General features: G+C 45.1%; 2 long non-coding RNA genes across 3 annotated transcripts in view; both read right to left on the bottom strand.

Annotated features, from left to right (window-relative positions):
- Positions 1-508, bottom strand: part of LOC148057501 (uncharacterized) — a 34,677-nt gene extending 34,169 nt beyond the window's left edge. The window contains exon 1 of the long non-coding RNA XR_015706231.1: positions 347-508. This is a non-coding gene — a long non-coding RNA (uncharacterized LOC148057501). The remainder of the gene's footprint in view (positions 1-346) is intronic.
- The window catches only part of LOC148057500 (uncharacterized), a 135,118-nt gene that overhangs the window by 102,005 nt on the left and 13,056 nt on the right, over positions 1-20,057 (bottom strand). Inside the window, exon 4 of one of the 2 annotated variants that reach the window (XR_015706233.1) lies at positions 19,125-19,314. The exons of the other annotated variant lie outside the window; for it this stretch is intronic. This is a non-coding gene — a long non-coding RNA (uncharacterized LOC148057500). Of the gene's footprint in view, positions 1-19,124; positions 19,315-20,057 lie in introns of those variants that run through there. 2 annotated transcript variants of the gene reach the window in all.

Below are 20,057 nucleotides of genomic sequence, written 5' to 3'. Positions count from 1 at the left end.
ATGGACCGAGATACACAAAGCACAAGCGCGTTGTCCACATAAAAGGAGATGACTGTTTCTGTCACAGCGTGATGCGTTTGGTCAGTCTTTTGACTTTGGAATCCCCCTTGCCCTACCTCCCATGTGCATGCAACATTTACTACAGCCAGCTCTTCCAAAAGCAAGAAGTAAAGCAACTGTGCCATTCGTGCTCTCCCTGCTATCAGCCCTGCCGCTCCATTCTAGTTCATCTCAAAACAAGTCCATCCCCGCTTCCATTTGGGCCACAGGCTCTACCCACCCCCCTGCCCCATCAATCCCGCACCACGTTCACCTGTGCTCCTACCTGGGCTTTTTACTTTCTTACCTCCAGCTACAGGTGACACCTTCTCCTTTCCACCTTCCGAGCCAAGGACATTCAGCTCCAGCACAGGACCACCCTTCTGTTAAATCACAGGCCAGGCGCTACAGAACAGACAAAAAGGTAGTCCCTATTTTTACAGTCTCATGGTAGGTCTCCCTATCACTCTCAGGAAGAAGAAAAGCTTTCCTGTTTCCTCTTCTCTTGCCAGACTTGTACTAAATCACTAAGGGGAGGAGCAAGAGCTCATCTCGTTTCCTGAGCAGCTGGGATCCCACCTGAGGGGCTGAGTAAGGCAGCCCATCAGAAAGAGCCTGTTCTTTCAGCCCAGCTCCAGGCCTGGCCAAATTAGCAGGTTTTGTGAAAAAACTCTACTAGCAATAGAGAAGAAAACCTGAAAATCACCCTGTGTTGCCCAGAAAGAACAGCAGAAAAACAGGAAAAAGAGAAAAAAAACTTAGGAAACAGAGAAACTTTACTCAGCTGGTTCAAAATTCTCCAACAACCTGGCAAATAGAAGTAAGAGATCTGAGGGTACCTTCTCACCACCCAGTTAACCCAGGCTGTTCACTGAATTTTGCCTCTTCGGTACTTCAAGCTAAGGCTACCTGGCCAGGCTTGGAATAATAACTGGTGTGTGTATGCATATATATCTCCATACAGACTGTTCCACTAAGTTAGAGTAATTTGCCTTCCCTTGCAGTGAAGTTACTCAAGTGCTAACAGTCTCCCAGTGCCTTCCCGTAGTTTCAGAAGGACAAGCGATGGTCTGTCCGCAACCAATGCCATTTCTTCCACTGTTTCCTGGGGGAGGATCTTGGCTCCCTGCAGCACAAAGCCCGATAAGCCCTTGCGATACAGAGAGAGAAGCACAGCATCAGGACAGGTGCCTTTTTGTAGTAGGACCACTCATGTGCTCCTGCCTGGCTCATCTGTGTGTCAGACGTGATTGCTAGCCTCTCAAATCAACTATACAGCAAAGATACCTTGAAAACAGCAACAAGAAACAAGAGGGCTATTACTAATAGCAGTCGACTTAGAAAAACTTCCTAGAATCAAAGGTTCGCGATGAAGCTGTGGCACAGTGTAGTTTAACTGGTGGGCTGAGAAGTGATGCTGTCTTGCCTGTCAGCTTTACTTGGGGCACATCCGAGAGTTGAAGCCCAGAGCAGGTAACTTTTCCACGTCCACCTCACGGGGCAGGGTGGGTATGAAAGGTAGGTAGGTAGTCTGGTATGTGCTTTGTCAAGGGGCGGTTGTGTTGCCTGGCTGACCCCATTAGACCCGCGGGAGTAACATTCTGAGTCTTTCTAGGATGCTTGTTGGAAGAGGCCAAACACTGTGTACAAGCAGTGGAAGGCAATCTCAGAAAAAATGCATGGATTTCTCCTTATACAGTATTCACAACAACTTTAATTATTGCCTCTGTTAGGAGGATCTGCTGAAACCCACAATTTCATACTTTTTGGCACAGTAACTGTCTGAGCCTTTTCCCGCAATAGAAGATACAAACTCTTGATTGGGCACACAGTTTAAATCTTTTCTGAACTTGGAAATAATTTAAAAATAAAGATCAAATCTCTCTGTTGAGTAAACTAATGTTTGTATTACTAATGAGAGAAGCAGTTAAAGCCTGCCTTACTGAATTGTGTATTTATCTATCTGAACACTGATCTAACTCCCACTGAAAACCATCCATGTCTTTCCACTACCTTCAGTGGATGTTGGATTTGTGTCTTGATGCATAAGAGAATAGCTAAGCAGGGAGAACAAAGCTACATTTCTGAGCAAAGGAACAGCCTGCTGTTTCGACCGAGTTCAAAGCAACAGGACGTTGTGAATATTCTTGCGTATAAAATAACACTGCGATACAGCTGACAACTGCAGGGCTCCTAGCCATTGCCAGCGGCTTGCACAAAAAGAGCAGGGCAGCAAGTAGGTGCCAGGTGTCTGCTTTGAAAATGCCTTCAAGTATTTAATGTTCTCCTGTTTGACTGGTAGGTCTCATACCAAAGGCCTTGGCGCACAGTTCAGCAGTGCCCACGACCAAGCACCACTGACTTGTGTCACAGCCACGTTTGCACTGATCCCTCTCCCTTGACAGATCTGGAAAAGGCAACAGGTAGGCAGTAGGAGCCCGCAGCACCATAGCAACTGTGCAAGAGAGCACTAGGCTCCCTGTTAGCACTGATTTCTCTCTGCTAGCCATGAATGGAGGGAGACACACAAGCCTAAGCAAGGGTGACTTGAGCAAACACACCTTTTCTCCCATGCTAGGGCAGAGATAGGAGGGGAGGCAGAAGCATCTCAGTAGGTCAGACCAGCCAGGGCTTGCTCTCCTCAGACACTTACAACCATCATGGACCTATTTCCATAGGAGTGTTTGCCTGAATTTGCTCCCTTGAGCTTCGCTGGAGGGAAGCCACTTTCTGAAACTGAACTCTAACTGGCTGAGCAACTACGTGAACAGAGCCAGAGCTACAGACATTTGAGCATGGCAAGCATCGGGATCACCTCAGAGGTTTTGTGTGGGCTAGAGGATTCCTACCCTTGCCATTCGGGGACTTCTCAGTCTCTGCTCTAAACCCCTCAGATGCCTTTGTGAGAGGCTATGAGCCCTCGCCTCAGGTAATACGTGGGGGGAGGCATTTTGGAGCCTCCTGCTCACATGATGAAGAAATGGTCAGAGTATGATGCTATAGCACATAGTCAAACGTCTCTGAGTGTAGGGCTTTGTGCAACTTGCCTGCTCCTCCTGCCTCTCCCTGTCACAGGGATTTTTTTCTGGCGTTTTACTGGAGTTCCAGCACAAAATGTGCCAGGCCTGTGTGCTGCCTGACAGAGCAAGCACAGGGGTGCCTCACCAGCGGTGAGCCATTACGTGCAGGTTAGTGGCCTCACCAGGGCCCTTGGTATCTCCCCATCCCTCTCAAGTGTAATTCATCCAGCTGTTCCCAGGCACAGCTTCTGCATCTTCAATCCCCAGACAGCCTCACACTCCTCCCGGCCCTGCGGGACACCTTGTCTCTTGCGAGCCAGGTGTCACTCACAGCAGACTGCCATCCCCAGCAGACACCCCACCCCGACCTGACACAGGAGGCGAGGGCAGAGCCCAGCAGCTGGCTGCTGGGGAGGACCAGTGCCAGGGGGACAGGAGGCCCAGAGGAGCCGGTGCTCAACATGGCTGACCCGGCTGTGGCGGGGGGGACCAGCTGCTCCAGGCTCCTGGGGTCCACCCCCAGGCTCCTGCCTGCCTGCTCCGACACTGCCAGTGGAGGCGTTAGGTATTTATTTCTGCCCATTTTTTTCCACGGGTTTTTGAACAGGCATGGAGAATATACCGTGCACACAATATTTATGCTACCATCCCTTTTGGTCACAGTTTCCTAAGATACTTAGCTAAAAGAAAGATGTGAATAACTATTCGTTCACGCTGTCACTAGGAAGAAAAACAAGGGATAAAAATATCATAGAATACCAGGTTGGAAGGGACCTCGAGGATCATCTGGTCCCACCTTTCTAGCACAGTCTAGACAAGATGGCCCAGCACCATGCCCAGCTGAGTCTTAAATGTGTTCAACGTAGCGGAGTCAACCACTTCCCTGGGGAGATTATTCCAACAATTGACTGTTCTCATTGTGAAAAATTTACCTCTCATGTCCAATCGGAACCTCCCTGGGAGTAACTTGTACCCGTTACCCCTTGTCCTCACCATGTGACTCCTTGTAAAAAGGGAGTCTCCATCTTCTTTGTAGCTCCCCTTTAAGTACTGGGACATGGTCATGAGATCACCTCTAAGCCTCCTTTTCTCAAGGCTGAACAAGCCCAGCTCTCTCAGCCTATCCCCATACGGCAGGCTTCCCAGACCCTTGATCACCTTGGTGGCCCTTCTCTGGACCCCCTCCAGCCTGTCCACATCTTTTTTGTATAACGGGGACCAGAACTGTACACAGTAGTCCAGGTGTGGCCTGACAAGCGCTGAGCAGAGAGGGATAATGACTTCTTTGTCTCTGCTGGTGATGCCCTTGTTGATGCAACCCCGCATCCTGTTGGCCTTCCTGGCCGCAGCAGCACGCTGCTCCCTCATGTTGAGCTTCCTGTCCACCAGGACCCCCGGGTCCCTTTCCACGGAGCTGCTCTCCAGCCAGGTGGATCCCAGTCTGAGCTGCACTCCTGGATTATGTTTTCCCAGGTGCAAGACCTTACACTTGTCTCTGTTAAACTTCATAAGGTTCTTGTTAGCCCACTCTTCCAGCCTATCCAGATCTTCCTGCAGGCTGGCTCTCCCTTCCAGAGCGTCTACTTCCCCACTCAATTTGATGTCATCTGCAAACTTCATCAGGCTACACTTGATCCCGTTATCCAGATCGCTTATGAAGATATTGAATAGCCTTGGGCCCAATATCGATCCCTGGGGACCCCATTTGTGACGGGTTGCCAGTTTGAAAAAGAGCCATTTACCACCACCCTTTGGGTGCGGCCCGTCAGCCAATTCCTCACCCACTGCACAGACCACTTATCCAAGTGATAACGCATCAGTTTCTCCAGGAGGAGGCCGTGGGGAACCGTATAGAAGGCCTTGGAGAAGTCCAGGTAGACAACGTAGACCGCTCACCCCATGTCAACCAAGCAGGTCACTTTATCACAGAAGGCCACCGGATTTGTCAGGCATGATCTGCCTTTTGTGAAACCGTGTTGGCTTTTCCCAATCACGTGCTTCATTTGACTCGTGATGGCCTGCAGGAGGATCCGTTCCATGAGTTTCCCGGGGACTGAAGTAAGACTGATGGGCCTGTAATTACCTGGATCCTCCCTTGAGCCCTTCTTGTAGATAGGGGTAACATTTGCTTTCCTCCAGTCCTCTGGGACATCCCCCCATCTCCACGACTTCTCAAAGATTATAGAGAGTGGCCCCGCAATGACATCAGCCAGCTCTCTCAACACCCTCGGGTGGATGGCATCAGGGCCCATCGATTTGTAGGGGTCAAGCTCCTGTAATAATTCACATACTAACTCCTTCTTCACGGATGGTGGGTCTATGTTTGGATCCTCCTGGATTTTTTTTCCCAACACCTGGGATCCAACAGTGTTTGGAAAGACAGAGGTGAAGAAGGTGTTGAGAACCTCTGCCTTTTCAGCATTGTTGATGGCTGATTCACCTCTACTGTTTAACAGTGGGCCTATGTTTTCCTTCTGTTTCTGCTTGCAAGTTACATACCGGAAGAACCCTTTCTTGTTATTTTTGATGTCTCTGGCCAGTTCCAATTCAAGTTGAGCTTTTGCCTTTCTAACTGCATCGCTGCACACTCTGGCAATGCCTTTGTAGTTCTCAGTGGACAATCTTCCACTTGTCCATCTCTGGTACGCATCTCTCTTGGTTTTAAGCAGACCCAGGAGCTCGTGCTTGAGCCAAGGGGGCCTCTTGCTCCGCTTACTTCCTTTTCTTTTATAGGGGATAAACTGGTTTTGTGCTTCCGAGAGAGCATTCTTGAAGAACTCCCAGCACTCACTGGCTCCTTTATCCTCCATGGAAGCTTCCCACAGAATCCCTCCCAACTGAGCTCTGAGCGAGCTGAAGTTTGCTCTTCTAAAATCTAGAACCCTTGTCTTGGTGCTAACCTTCAGCCTGCTCAGCCGGATCCCGAACTCCACAATATTGCGATCACTGCAGCCAAGGTTGTTACTGACCGAGATATTACAAAGCAGGTTTTCTTGGTTTGTGAATAGCAGGTCCAGTAGTGCCTCCTTCCTGGTTGGCACATCTAACATTTGTAAGAGGAAACAGTCCTCTACGCATTCCACGAACTGGATGGATGACAGGCGAGCTGCTGTATTGTTCTTCCAGCAAATGTCTGGGTAGTTGAAGTCACCCATGAGAACCAGGTTCTTTTGACCAGAAGCTTGCCTTAGTGTCCCAAATATTGCTTCATCGGCTTTATCGTCGTGGTTTGGGGGTTGGTAGCAGATGCGCACTCTAAGGTCCTCCTTGGAGACAACCCCTCTGATTTTAACCCAGAGGCATTCAATAGAGCACTCACCATCACTGTAGTTGACTTTGATACATTCGAGGTTTTCCGTAATATAGAGTGCGACTCCTCCACCTCTTTTTCCCTGCCTGTCTTTGTGAAACAGCCTATAACCGTCCATCGCGATTCCCCAGTCATGTGAGTTGTCCCACCATGTCTCAGTTACTCCTATGATACCATAACCTTCTGACTGGGCACGGAGCTCCAGTTCCTCCTGTTTGTTTCCCAGTTCCAAGAGTTCCTAGTATACAGAAGGACGAGTTAAAGGGAGGTAAAGTTATGTGTATACTATCAGTTTGCTTTTTCTCTTACTACAAGACAACTCTACCACATGAAGCAATACCAGCCACCTCCCTACCAGCTTTTTCCTATACAAAACACATCTATTGAAGGACAATGCTCCATGTGATCGTGAAATGAAGAGTTCAAAGGAAGGGAAAGAAATATTCAAAATAATCGATGGATCAGGGCCAGGTTTTGCTCTGATGGGGGTTTGCATCTGTCTGAAAGAAAAGCAGTAGCATGGATCTTGTGCTGGTGAGGGTGCGCAGGATCAGGTCCCTTTGCCTGAGGCTGACACCCGCGGTTGTCTGTCGAGCTCGTTCTTGGGCAGGTAGGAGCGCTGCTGGAGCTGCCTGTGTGACGTGGTCAGAGCTGCTCCCTTCATGAGTCCGTGCTGCTTCTCCTCTCACATCTGATTTTGTATCTTTCTCTTGCCTTCCTCATTTTGTTCATCTGTTCCTCTGACATTGTTCTTCTTTCTGACCCAGTTTGCCTTCTCTCCAGCATGCAGGGGAGTCACTAGCCTTTATCCTGTCCTTGCTGCACGGCAGTTCTCTATATGCTGAAGAAGAACATTTCATATAAAGTATGGGTCCTTGCTGCTGGGCCATCAAAATTCTCCCATTTCAAGGCAACGTGTAAACATATGGGACAAACAGCTTTCTCACAAAAAGCAAGACACAGTCGACCGCTATGCCCTACATGTCCGGGGAGAAACGAAATACACACCTAGAGCAAGAGAAGCATTCTCAAATAAGCCCCTAATATTCAATAGACAGGAGTAGCTGGCAGGAACTAAGATCTGTCTGATTTTGAGGTGTTTGAACTCGACATCCAAATGGTTATATCTTGCGTAAGTCTCTGTTTTATAAACAGCCTGTAGTGCTGAGCCAGTGTGCTGCAGCAGCTCTCGGGAGCTCTCTCTTGTGAAGCTGCATTGTTTCCTAACTTGCTCTGTGCACACTTTTAATATTATATCTGGAATGATGAAACTAAATTCAGTCCTTAGAGCTTTACTTAAGCTTTGCTTTATCTGCCTGCCTCTGTCAATGTACCTCAGACCGAGCCAAATTACTAAATGGTGGGGGTACAATTGTGCTACACAATGTGATGCTTTGGCATGAGTTCAGGAAGCTTAAGGACAGGAAGGGCCAGTAAATAATGTCATCTGACCTCCTATATATACAGAACATTACATTTAATTGCTGAGTATAGTACTAAGGGTACAGCGGGATCTTAAATGAAAAAACTGAATCAGGGGCCTTCAACCTCCCTTTGTTTTTCTACATTAATTTTACATTTCAAAACAACTCGGCTGCTTTTCAACTGCTGTCAGAAGTGCTGGTTTCCTTTGAGGAGCCAATAAGTTCTTATTTCAGGCAGCACATCAAGAGATACCATCATTTCTCTTCCCACCACAGGATCAGCAAGTACTGAAAAGAGACTTCAGCGATTGTATAAGCAACTACTGAAGAAAACCCAATTGGCAGAAAACTCCCAGGCCTTAATGTGCAAGGGAAAGTTTGGAGGCAGAGGGCATAGGGAGAGGGCAGGATTAATGAGGGAGGGCTGGATACCAGGATGCTTTAGGACAGAAAAGTCTCTGCTGTGCAACCCCTCCCAGCATGGGAATAACAAAAATATTTCCCTCCTCCTTTTGGGAAAAAAAAAACAAACCAAAACAACAAACCAAAAAACCCAAACCAAAGCAAAACATGAAGCATTTGATAAAACGAAGAGGCAACTTTTACAAAATAAAATCAGTACCAATCACACACAGCAGGGACTCAATTTAGCACAGTGAATTTCCTCTCTTTTCCTGTCATCTTGCAGATTAGGAAGGCACAGGATAAAGAGATCTTGTCAGGGATATTAACGGAGCTCTCCTGCCAAGATACCAAGATATTGCACATAAGCTCTAGTCACAGCCTCTCCTTACCATGATGCAGCCAGGTCTGGAGATGTGTTTCCAGCTGATAGACGCTATCTCGGGGAGGGTGAGGACAGAGCAGAGTTAGTATGTCCTACCCCGGTGTGTGACCCCTGCGTGCCCTCGCTCACAGCTACCCCATTAACCCTTCTGCCTGGGATTTTATTCTGTGAGTGATTTGTTCTGAAATAAAGACCTGTTTGATGTATAAACAGCAGGATAAACTTGCCCGCTATCAGCACTTCCCCACTCCACTGATATTCTGTTTTCTCTTGTTCCTTCTGGGTTTTGTCTTCAACAGGCCATCTCTTATTTTTAATATTTGAACATCTCTGGCAGGTGCTAGATCCACTCTTCCTCTCTGGCAGTTTTTGCATAAGAAGTGTTTTGTTTTGGAGGAGAGGAAAGTGGGAGAAAGAAAATGAGTACGGTAAACATAAACAATTTCAGAAAAAGATTTACAAAGACATCACAGGGAAAATGTTCTCTCCTCCACATCAGAGTATTTAGTGCGCCATGGCAATATGTAGTGCCTGGCTACTAGAGTATGCTGATATGACTGCTTCCATTATTTTGAGCCTATTTATATTCTGGAAGATATGAAAGCCAGCTAGTGATATGGAAGTTGACGATTATTGGCAATGGCATCTCTGAGAGCTGCTTAGACTAGAGTCATACTTAAAAGCCAAATGAGTAAGACCCAGCTGCAGAATTGCAAACTGTAGGAAGTCCTGCTAGACTCTAAAACCTTCTTTCTGAAGCTGTACTCTCACCTAGCTGTAAGAGCCATTACCTTTCCTGTTACACCCTCTGAATGCCTAGAACTAGAAACATGAGCTATTACAGTTGGAGTTACAGAGCCAAAGCTCTCAGGCTAGGACTACAAGGGATCAAAATTCTCAGTCACACGCTGTGTTACGCTGTGACTTCCTCTACACTGGGAAATTAAACGTGCCTGGGGTCAAGTGGTACGGAACGCCAACACCCATCCTATTAAATGGTCCTTGATCCAGAGTATCTTCTGAATTGTGCCTGGGAACTGCCTGGGAAAGTGCTAGCTGGCCAATGTAACAACTGCCAGAGACTGTTCTGACAACTGAACTTAGGACAATTTAGTTTATATCCAGAAGCCTTCCTTGACACTGTTTAAATTACTAGAGTGGACACAGTCTGTCTGAAATGATGTTTTCCTCACCTTGCTGATTGGTATAATATTCCATCTTCTATCCTCTATATTATGTGCCATTGAGTACACTGCCAAAATACTTAATTATCCCATGATTTGATACTTACCTAGTAGAAATGAGCTATTTAAGTTAATAAACAGTCCTATTAAATACAAAATTCATTAAACTGGACCCAGTCTGCTTGACACAAATACCGTGTTTTTATCACAACGGCTCTAGCGATCGGTAAGTCTCATGTTTTACGTATTCCTTTTCCCCTAAGAGTTCCTGGAAGATCACCCCTTTGCAAAGGCAGTTCAGCCATTCTTTGGGAACACTTGTTCACTACAGCAGGTCAACAGGCAAAAAAAGAGAGGCCAGTAAAAGAGAAGACTTTCTAATGGATAGCCCTCACGAGCTAGGAAGTCAGTGGACTACAAGTGCTCTGCAGCAATTAAGCTGCTCCTTGGCATATCCATGCCTCTCCTAGTATATCAGCGTTCAGAAGAAAAAGATACTTCACGATCCTATAGGATACTGAACACAAGCACTAGATGGAGCAGCGGGCAAACTTCTGGGCTCTTTCCCTGCTTATATTCAATCCACAAAGTTACCAGACAGCTCATTTGGAATCTGAGCTGTCAAGCTGACTCCAGGTCCGTACTTTGTAAAGATGCAGGTGTGCCTTGTGGAGGACTGAAACATTAGGCTATCTTACACGACATTGTGGATTCAGTACAATTAATGCTGCTGTATAACGGGTGGCCACATTCTTAGATATATTGATAGATGTTTGTACATACTTCTTTGTCTAACGGTTTTAACCAATATATACTCTTTTTGAAGATTTTCACTAAAGATCTATAATTCCACAATATCCCACTAGTCATTAGACTGCTGAGGGCTTCAGTCAACATAAACCGAAAGAAGATCTTTTTATTTTACTATGGATGGTGCATTGCACCTTGTCTGCCTTACAGAAATACCACAGCTTTGTCATAGCTAGCAGTCCACAAAGACTCTGGGCTTCCTTGGTGTTTGAAGATTTCCAATGATGTAAAGTGTCCCTGACTTTAGGAAACTCGAAATGCGTATGGAAGGGGAGAAGTTTTCTTAAGGCATCTGGTTTGGGTTCCAGGCGTTTCCCCAGTTGGAGAAAAAGTTATCGTGTTGGAAGGGAAAAAGCATATCGTTAGAAAACAGCCTCATGATTCTTAAGGTAACTTGGAGGGAGAGGGGGGCACTGACGTGTATAGCTTTTAAGCATTCGGGAATGCCATTGTGAACTTCAGCTTTCTTTAAAGAACAAAAAATAGAAAAGGAGAGAGGATATTTCCACCTCTTCCCTTGACAAAAACAATCTTTGTAATGTCAACCAGCACCTAGTGCTGAGCTTATCACTCCCTCCACTCTGCCCTGCTCTCCCATCTCAGTTCCCTGTTCTGGCTTCTGAAACTCACACCTTTTGGAGCTGATCAAATAATAGACTTTCCACTTCAGGCTCTGCATCTAATAAATGAAAAAATATCCTGTGGGTTGGATATGGAGTTATTCAATCTAGCTTCAAGACCCTACATTTTAAACCTCATTGTAAAAATAAAAGAGGGTCACTTTTAAAATGAAAGTTAAACTGGATTGTTTAAAAAATGACATCTGGTCTAAGGCCTCAGCCTTCCTTGTTTTTTTGCCTCTGTACTATTTATCAAAATCTCTCCTAGTTTGCCAATTTCATGGCAAATGGCTGCAGTTTTCCAGAATCTACAGATGTCCCTCACCAGATTACTAAGAAAATAACAGTAGAGTATAAAACAATTACTTGAGAGCTATTTGAAGAATTATTTGTGTCCGCACGTACGCATAAACCTTTATGCAAACATCTATATCATCAGAAAGCTGATGGTACCCCCAAATTCTTCTCTTATTTTTTTTCCCCACTCTCCCCTTTTCTAGCGTCCTTCCTAAATTCATCCAATGATTTGCCCAAAATTCATCAGTCTGATTTCATGCCTACCAAATGCTCCAAAGAGGCAGGAACAGCTTACGGCTTGGTTAGGAGGACTCAAAAAAAAAAGTTTCATTTACCCACGTAAAACTGTTAGTTAGCTGAATTCAAGCATCATCAGGCTAATGGTTGTTGTCTAGTTGCAAAACCAATTTATTTTACGTTTTAAGACCCAATGCAGCATCATGCTCCATCTCTCGATACCCCTATTAGCATCTCGAGAGAGATGCATCAGTGACTTTGGCTGCAAGGAAGAACCATTCCCAGCACTCACAACAGTAATTATTGCTTCATGCACCTTGTTCCCCTTCCTGCTGTTACACCTTCAGTCACTGGTAACAAGAACTGATGTTCAGGCAGCATATGGTGGTCAAATAGCTCATTCTCACCTCCTCCAGCACAGGTACCATAGGCAGTCACTGCGCAGGACAGACTACTGGACACAGGAGATTGCCTTCTTTATCTGTGCCCGAAGCTGACCCTGATTCAAGGTGTGATCTCAGCACATGTTAACATGTGACAGCAGACATATTTTCAAAGTGTATGCAAGATGTCTGCATCAAAACCTGGGCCAGGGAAAGTTTGAAAACAAGCAAAGGAATGCTAACATCACACCTTAAATCCTACTCCAGAGAAATGCAAAAAGGCATTATTAACCTGAGCCAAAAGCACTAGGTGTTGGAAGGAAATCCCATGCAAGAGTAGCTAAATTCACAGAAAAAGACCTCAAGTTATGTGAATCTGAATGACAATGTTGATCAAGAACAAGAACATCACTGTCACATAACAGAGAAAAGTAATTTGCAGATGGCAATATCCACTGGCAATATTGTTGAGAATTACTCTGAGGCTCAATTTAGAAATTATTATCACTGAGACCATACTAAAGAAAGGAGCATAGGATGTTAGCAGATAAAAGTTTTACGTTTGTTACTTTATTAATAACGATTTGTATAATACTTTATTAATAATCATTTATACTTGTGTAGAGGCTTTCATTAAAAAGTCACTCTACAGAGAGACCTAATTGATTCTACGGAGAGAACTACACTAACTTTGAGGACACGTGCCATTAATATTACACCACTCTCACCTACTTTTCCATTGGCTATACAGGAGACAAATCCTATTTCCATGATACACTCTCCCTGCAAAATTGCAGACTCAGATGCAAACGGGACTATGCTAAAACAGTGACTACACACACCATACTCTGCGTTTGCTTAACATACACGCATTATTGTAGTGTGCTCCTATTTCAAATGACAATTGCTCTGAATTATGATAAGGTACTTCAACTAAAGATTTTATGTACGGAGAGCAAGGTTAACATTTCTTGAACTTGAAAGCCATGCACTTATTTAGCAGTGTGTTATTTCACTTAATGGAAGAGTAGAAGCAAAACCAGGCTACCTGCACTTTTTGGCATCTTGTGTAGTGTTGTCATCAAAATGATGCTGTAGCAAGGAGAATAGCTCAAGTGCATCACCAGGCTCTGAAACAAGCTATGCCCTTATGTGAAAGTTCCCATGAAGCCCCAGTGACTGTTAAATTATTGAATGTGAATTGCTTGAAAATGCAGTGTTTCCAATAATGCCTTTGCAAGACTGAAATTTTGTTCACTACTAGATGTCTCAAGCAATAATAAAATGGAAGCACGAAATCCCTGTGCAACAGCAGGTTAAAGAGCCATGATAGTATAAAGTACTGCTGAAAAATAAAATTAAGGATAATCTTGTATTAAAAGTTTGGATTCAGTGCATCCAGAAAGAAGAAGAAAATCCTAAAATAAGAACCTATGGATTCATCTTCTGGTAGCATGAAATGTAATTTGTTTCCCTATGTTTTCACTATGGCTGTCTACTCAGTGGAGTCAAAATGATTTGGCACATTGCTGTGAGCTCTGTTCTGTTATTGTCAGGAGACAACACTCCTTTTCTGCCAAAGGGCTGGGATGTGTGCAAAGCGTTTGAGCTTTGCCCCTTCCCTTCCCTTCCCTTCCCTTCCCTTCCCTTCCCTTCCCTTCCCTTCCCTTCCCTTCCCTTCCCTTCCCTTCCCTTCCCTTCCCTTCCCTTCCCTTCCCTTCCCTTCCCTTCCCTTCCCTCCCCTTCCCTCCCCTTCCCTCCCCTTCCCTCCTCTTCCCTTTTATTAACTGTGCTTTGCCTTGGGACAGCAAAACAGCCGTTTTATTACTGTGATCCTGCCAGAAGGCTGTGATGCTGGAGAACCCAGACTGAAGGTCTGTCAATTTATACCCAGCAACTTGTATACTCTGCATTTCATATCAGGCAGTTTAATATGATTATGGGACTTTGCTTTCTCACTGGTAGAGTATATCTTTTATTTAAGAAGAGGAGCGTAGGTATTGCTGTTCCCCTTAGATGCCTCTTGGGAACTTTCTTTAACATCTAAAGCCTTTTTCTGGCAACCAATTTGTTCTCTAACAACAACAGGCTGGGAGTTGTGATAGATCCCATTTAGTCTTTTGAGAAACAACTAAATTCTGTGAGTTAACTTGTCTTATTTTACCATCTAAGGAATATTGGCAGGCTGCAACCATTTTCCTCTGTTAGCCCTTGAAATGATTCTTCATGCTTTTGTCACATAATTAAAATTAGATTATTGCAACTCCCTGCTGGCTGGCCTTAGAGCTTTGTAAACACTCCAGCTGGCCCATAGGATCATAGTGAAAGGGATGCTCTAAGCATATTCTTTCTTTGTCCTCTCTTCTCTCATCTGTGTTGAAATCACTGCACTTGCTAACTGCCAGCAGAATGTATTTAGTTATTGCTTTCTAAGGGCAGTGAACATAATGTTAGAGACATTATGTGCCAAAGTCTCTCTCAAGCTTTGCTTGAAAGAGTCTGGATGCAAGAGCTTTCAATCTATTTTCTCTTTGTTGGTGAGGTCGCTTTTTGCTGAAAAGGAGAAGCGAAAGAAGGGGCGGAGGGAATGGAGGAGCACAGGCTCTCCTAATACAGCATTCAAACGGAAAATGCATACAGCTACATGATTTCAAAACCAGGGACTGACTTGCATTGACCAGTATGTAAACGCCACAGACGTTATGCAGTTGCTTCTTCTCCCTATGACAAAATTACTCCCTTCCACCCCAAAAGATGAAAGCCATTTTGAAATAACAGCATCTCGCACTACAGCTAGGCTTCCTGAGTTCAGTAGGCTGCTTTCCCAGCTGACTTCTTTTTATGTCACATTTCCTTATGGACCATTACTCCCACATTCACATCCAGCCAGTTCCGTCTTATAAATCTTGTATGCAACATTGTGACTGTGTGAGATTTGCTTGATGAGCTTGTAGGGATTATTGTATTAAAGTTCTCAAGGGCCTGAATGACTAATTGTTAACGAGAGAGAACAATGCAGGGATAATGGCGCTTTAAAAGTAAGTAATACTAATGGCATAGTTTGTGTTTGGATGTGATTGCTCATCTTACTGTCACATGTACAGATCATCTCTTAGGGGCCTCTGGTTTTATGGGCATATAACCTCTAAGCTAGTCAGTAAGCACTGATTTTGCTGAAGGAGAATTGTAATGGTGAAGAAGCACAAACAGGCAGTAAAGCTGGCTGTATTGAATCCTCCGTGAACTATCAATCAGGGCCTTCACTGAGCCAAGAGTACATTTGTTAGGGTCGAGTTTTTACTAGTCTTGGCCAGCCAGTGTTATGAAACGGTGACTACGGATGCAGAACCGCAGTAGTAATACTGTAGAATAGGAATCTTCCCTTATTTGTGCTTCACCTCATCACTCATCTTAATGGTTTATGTTCCAGCATAGTCACCTCTCTGTCCAGTCACTTCGGTGCTTTTTGCTATCTGGTCCTTTGGGCACCAATATTTAGTCGTACAGTACTGTTACTAGCCAGGGGCTTGATTTTAAATCCCTTGGACAGATTTCCAGAATGGCTACTCCCCCATCCAGCTGAAAGTAGGAGCACTGCAGGTCTTTGGCAGCTCTGCAAATCAAGACTGCAGCTCCTAGAAGTCGTCTGAAAACACAGTTGATTCTTACACTCAGCTTCCTGCCACGGTGCAGTTTGTGACGGCTGGCAGCCACAACATAACATAAGCTCCGTTTCTTTTTTTCCCTCTCCCATCGGGGCTTTTGCTAACATAACACATGTGAGCAAGTGCACAACGCCACGGCTAATGCAGAGAACATCATCTCCTATGACAGAGATGGTATTTGCCGTGCTCTGCTGCCTTCCCAGTGCAAACATCTCCGCTGGGGACCTCATCGCTGCGGTGCTGGCATGCCACTGCCTTTGAACAGGGACGGTGCCAGCCTCCCAGACAGCCGTAAGTATGCAAAGCCAAGACACCATGTATCAGGGCCTGTGCATGTGTCAAGGACAGGTTTCCCAGCCTGAAATGTCAAAGCAACTGTTTTTCCCTCAGGAGGTGCATTTGTCTCTATGGTGAAGAAAATGTATTATCAATCACAAGTGTTGCCTTTGAGCTCAGAGCTGGATAAAGACCAAAGAGACACTGAATCCAGCAAAATTTCAGCATCTCCCTCTTCAGAAACATTCACATCCTCTGACAATTTTTTTCTTCCAAGAACCAGTCTGCTTCCAAAAGGAGTGAGCTGAATACTGACCAACACAGTCCTTGCGTCCAGACTTCACATGGCAACTGCCTGGAAAACAACACTTAAAGTTTGTTCTGCTGAGGACTGCTCTCAAACCTAGCGCCCTTGTTAGCCATCTTCAAATGTTTTCTGGTTGTGACCCCATTGCAAACTGGGACTCCACTTCTGGTGAGCCCTTGACCCCAAATATTGGCATGGACAAATGGCCTCTAACTGGGCTCTCCTCTCCTAATGTTACAGACCCCACACAGAGCCACAAGCCCTAGTTTCAGACCCACGGATGTGGAGTACTTCAGCTTGCCTCAGCCAGCTGCTGGGGGCTTGCAGAGGGCTGTGCAGCGATGCTGCTGCTGCCAACTCCGGAAGGCATGAAGGGAGCCAACTGATTTCAGCATGCCGGCAAGCCAGCTAGGAGCCCTGCTCCTGACCACACACCAACTTCATTCTGGGTCTCAGCTGTTGACTCCGACGGAGTTAGTTACTGCTGCGAGCCAACGGAGCCAGGACCCGCAGGGTATTTAACACTTAAAACATCTTGCGATGCTGCGGAAATGCAGGCTTGTGGAATAAAACAGACGGTTAAGCAGAAGGAGATGGATACTTTATCACTTGACTAAAATGGGCAAGAGGAAAATCTCCAGTTCGTCTTTCACAAGTAATTTCATGTTATTTCTCCTGTGTTGCTGTGATCATGTTTTTCTCTTTCAAAGTAACAGGAGGGAGGGTGGTATGGGGTTTTTGTTTCTTTTTTTTTTAATTGGGACATCTGGGCAGTGACCCAATCAAAGCCGCATCTCCCTAATAGAAGTCTGTCTGACCACAACTTGCATATTCCAATTTTCATTCACAGGCAAAGACTATCTATTGTCCAAGTACTTCTACTCCGGCATAATCAAAATACGAATTCTAGCTTAACTTAAAATAGACATGTCAGAAACATTTGACATGACCTGCATGCCTGTCAGCAAGTGATAATCAAATTTCCTTTGCCATACTGAAGTTGGGCAGGAGACATTTCTTTTTAAAAAAAAATGAAACAACCTACCTGGTTTCCATATCATATTGAATTTCTGAGACACAATGGGAGTTTTTCTTTTATGCAAAGGAGTTAAAAAGGAGTACGAGCAGTTAAAGGGATGTCTGCCGAAGCTGGGACGAGGGTAGGAGGTACACTTCTCTTTGAAACAGCTTACATGCAGTGTTACTGAAACTTAAAGAGCAGAGGGGCGGATTATTTCTCTACTTTTTCTGTTTATTTATTATGTAAATGCAGTTTTCCTTGTATAAATATTTAGCTTCTCCCTTTCTCTCTGAAAATCAAACAGCAGCAGGGGTAGAAAAGCAGGGAATGCAATTGTAAAATTGGCATTACAGTGGATTTGTGCAAGTTTGAGAGCAGAAACAAATTGTGCATTTGTTATGAAGGTAAAACCCAAACTGACACTGTCCCTTACAAAACTACTGCAAAAGAAATAACACAGTGCCAAAAGGAAACTTCAGACAACAGAATTTTCTTTTAAAAGAATACAGTGATAACGTAGCAATGTTCTGCAGAAGAAGGAGAGAAGATAAAGGTATAAGGAAAGAGAAGTTATTCCAGCCATCTTCTGCATAGGCTTCCTCTGGAAGAGTTTGCCAGAAACAAAGAGCACGTCCCAGCAATATAAACGAATAGGCCTGTTCAGTACACGGTTAAAATTATCAATGTCTCACTAGCTTGTGATCCAGACTAAGCAGGGCATTAAAAAATCCAAAAGAGCACAGCATCTTCTATTCCTGAAGAGACCGAAAGGGTACACTGACATAACAGTTTCCAACAGCTGTCATAACAGCCTGCACAGGGTCACGCTGGAGCTGATGGACAACAGCCTCTTGCACGCAGAGCGCTGGAGCCATGCTTCGTGGGGCTGTGTGGTGCCAGGTTCGGCTCTGGTTACCGTGTACAGTATATCACAGCTTAATCCTTCTGGGATTGTCTGGGTCCTCCTCTGAGGGGTTCTCCAGCATGTCCTTTTCTGGCTTTGCCAAGGCAGAGGAATGCCTGTCCCTGCCCCCTTCATTTGATTTTGCCTCTTTCAGCTTCTGACACAAAATGGCCCTCCTCACCCAGAGGTGTGATGAGATGCGTAGAAGGTGACTTTTTTCCTTTCCTCACTAATTGCATTGTTTTGGGGTGTAAAAGTTCCAAATCTGTGATAAATACCGCACTGAGAACAAAAGCCTCTGGCTGCCGTGACATCACCGCTCTAAGACATGAACCTACTGGGTTAAAAACTGAGACGCTTCTTATTTATTTGAACACTCTCCCACTAAGTTAAATGCGACCGTACTGAGAGAAAACTAGTGAGGACTGCAGAACAGAAAAGCTCACAATTATCAAATAATTATCCCAGAAAGGCTCCTGCTGTGGGAAAGACTCTTCCCATGAGGACAGGAGAGAGAACGGGACAGAGACAGCTTTGGCACCCCTCCTTGCCAAGCCTTCACCCCAGCTCTGGGTGGACTGCTGTTCCTCTCTGAAAAGCCCCTCCATGGAAAAGGATCATTGCAGCCCACCCCAGAATACTTCAGCAGGGTAAAATGGAGGGCAAGCTGCCCACAGACATGCATGGTAAACTAAGGAAAGTACATACCAGGCCTCCGGAGCTGATGGATATTCCAAAATAAATGCTGCAGGAAGAGACCTTGCTCCTCCTGTCCAGCGGCACAGCTTCAAGGGGGACGTTCTGCACCACAGATTTCCCTAACCAGGTGTTGCCTTGGTGAAAAGAAATACGGGGCCCCATGGCATAGATTTTGCCATGGGACTTTTGCAGATACAGTCTCAGGATGTCTTGACTGTTTCCTGTGGATTCATTCACAGCACAGGTGAAAGAGTGAATTCTGAAGTTCAGTTCACTTGTCCTCTCTCTTTGTATGCACTCTGAGGCACCTGGATCCTGGGTCTCCAGAAGTCTAAGAAAATGGTGAAGACCATGTAATTTCTGGGTGGAGAAAGTGAGAACCGCACCTCAGGGAAGCTGAGGTACATTAAAAAATCCCAACATTTTTAGTAGAGATGCCACCTGGATTCTGCCTCTTAGACAAAAACAGATTTGCAATGCAAAAGCCAGATTTTAGAAGAGACTGAGTGCAGAAGGCTAGGAAAGGGGTCAAATGTCTGATACAAACTATGGTCCGAAAATATGTGAAAGGAGTATGCATAAAGATGATGCTAGAGGTGTTAACCAGTTTTCTGATTACTTGTCTTTGCAGAAGGCAATTTGTGTCCTTGTAATTTTTAAGTTGCTTCTGGACTTCTTCCTTTCTGTTCCTCCAGTTTCAGCTGTCCCTTGCTATCCTGATGCTGGACAACACGCTAATGCCCCCTGATGTGCCAAATGTGGAGAGAACCATTTGCATATGCCATGCTTTACTGGAGGGGATAAAACCCCTGAAAAGGAACGGTAAATCTTTTAACCTTTTCCTCTTGCCTCTCTCTCTCTCCCAAACCGACTGTGCGATTGCATTTGCAAGGCAGAATTAACACCTGGGGCAGCACAGAGTCAATGGATGTGGAACTCATGTTCTAAGCAAATGATGCAGAGTAGCTGCAAGACTTTTGGCACCTCACTGATGAAGCTTTCAAGAGAATTTCTTACTGAAGAGACCTGAACTACTGGAGATGACACATACTGCGTGCTTAATTTGCACACTTC

Source organism: Nipponia nippon, unplaced genomic scaffold (genome assembly GCF_047370975.1).
Source record: "Nipponia nippon isolate SJK-2023a ecotype South Korea unplaced genomic scaffold, ASM4737097v1 scaffold_1, whole genome shotgun sequence".
Classification (NCBI taxonomy): domain Eukaryota; kingdom Metazoa; phylum Chordata; class Aves; order Pelecaniformes; family Threskiornithidae; genus Nipponia; species Nipponia nippon.
This window is presented reverse-complemented; position numbering and strand designations above follow the sequence as displayed.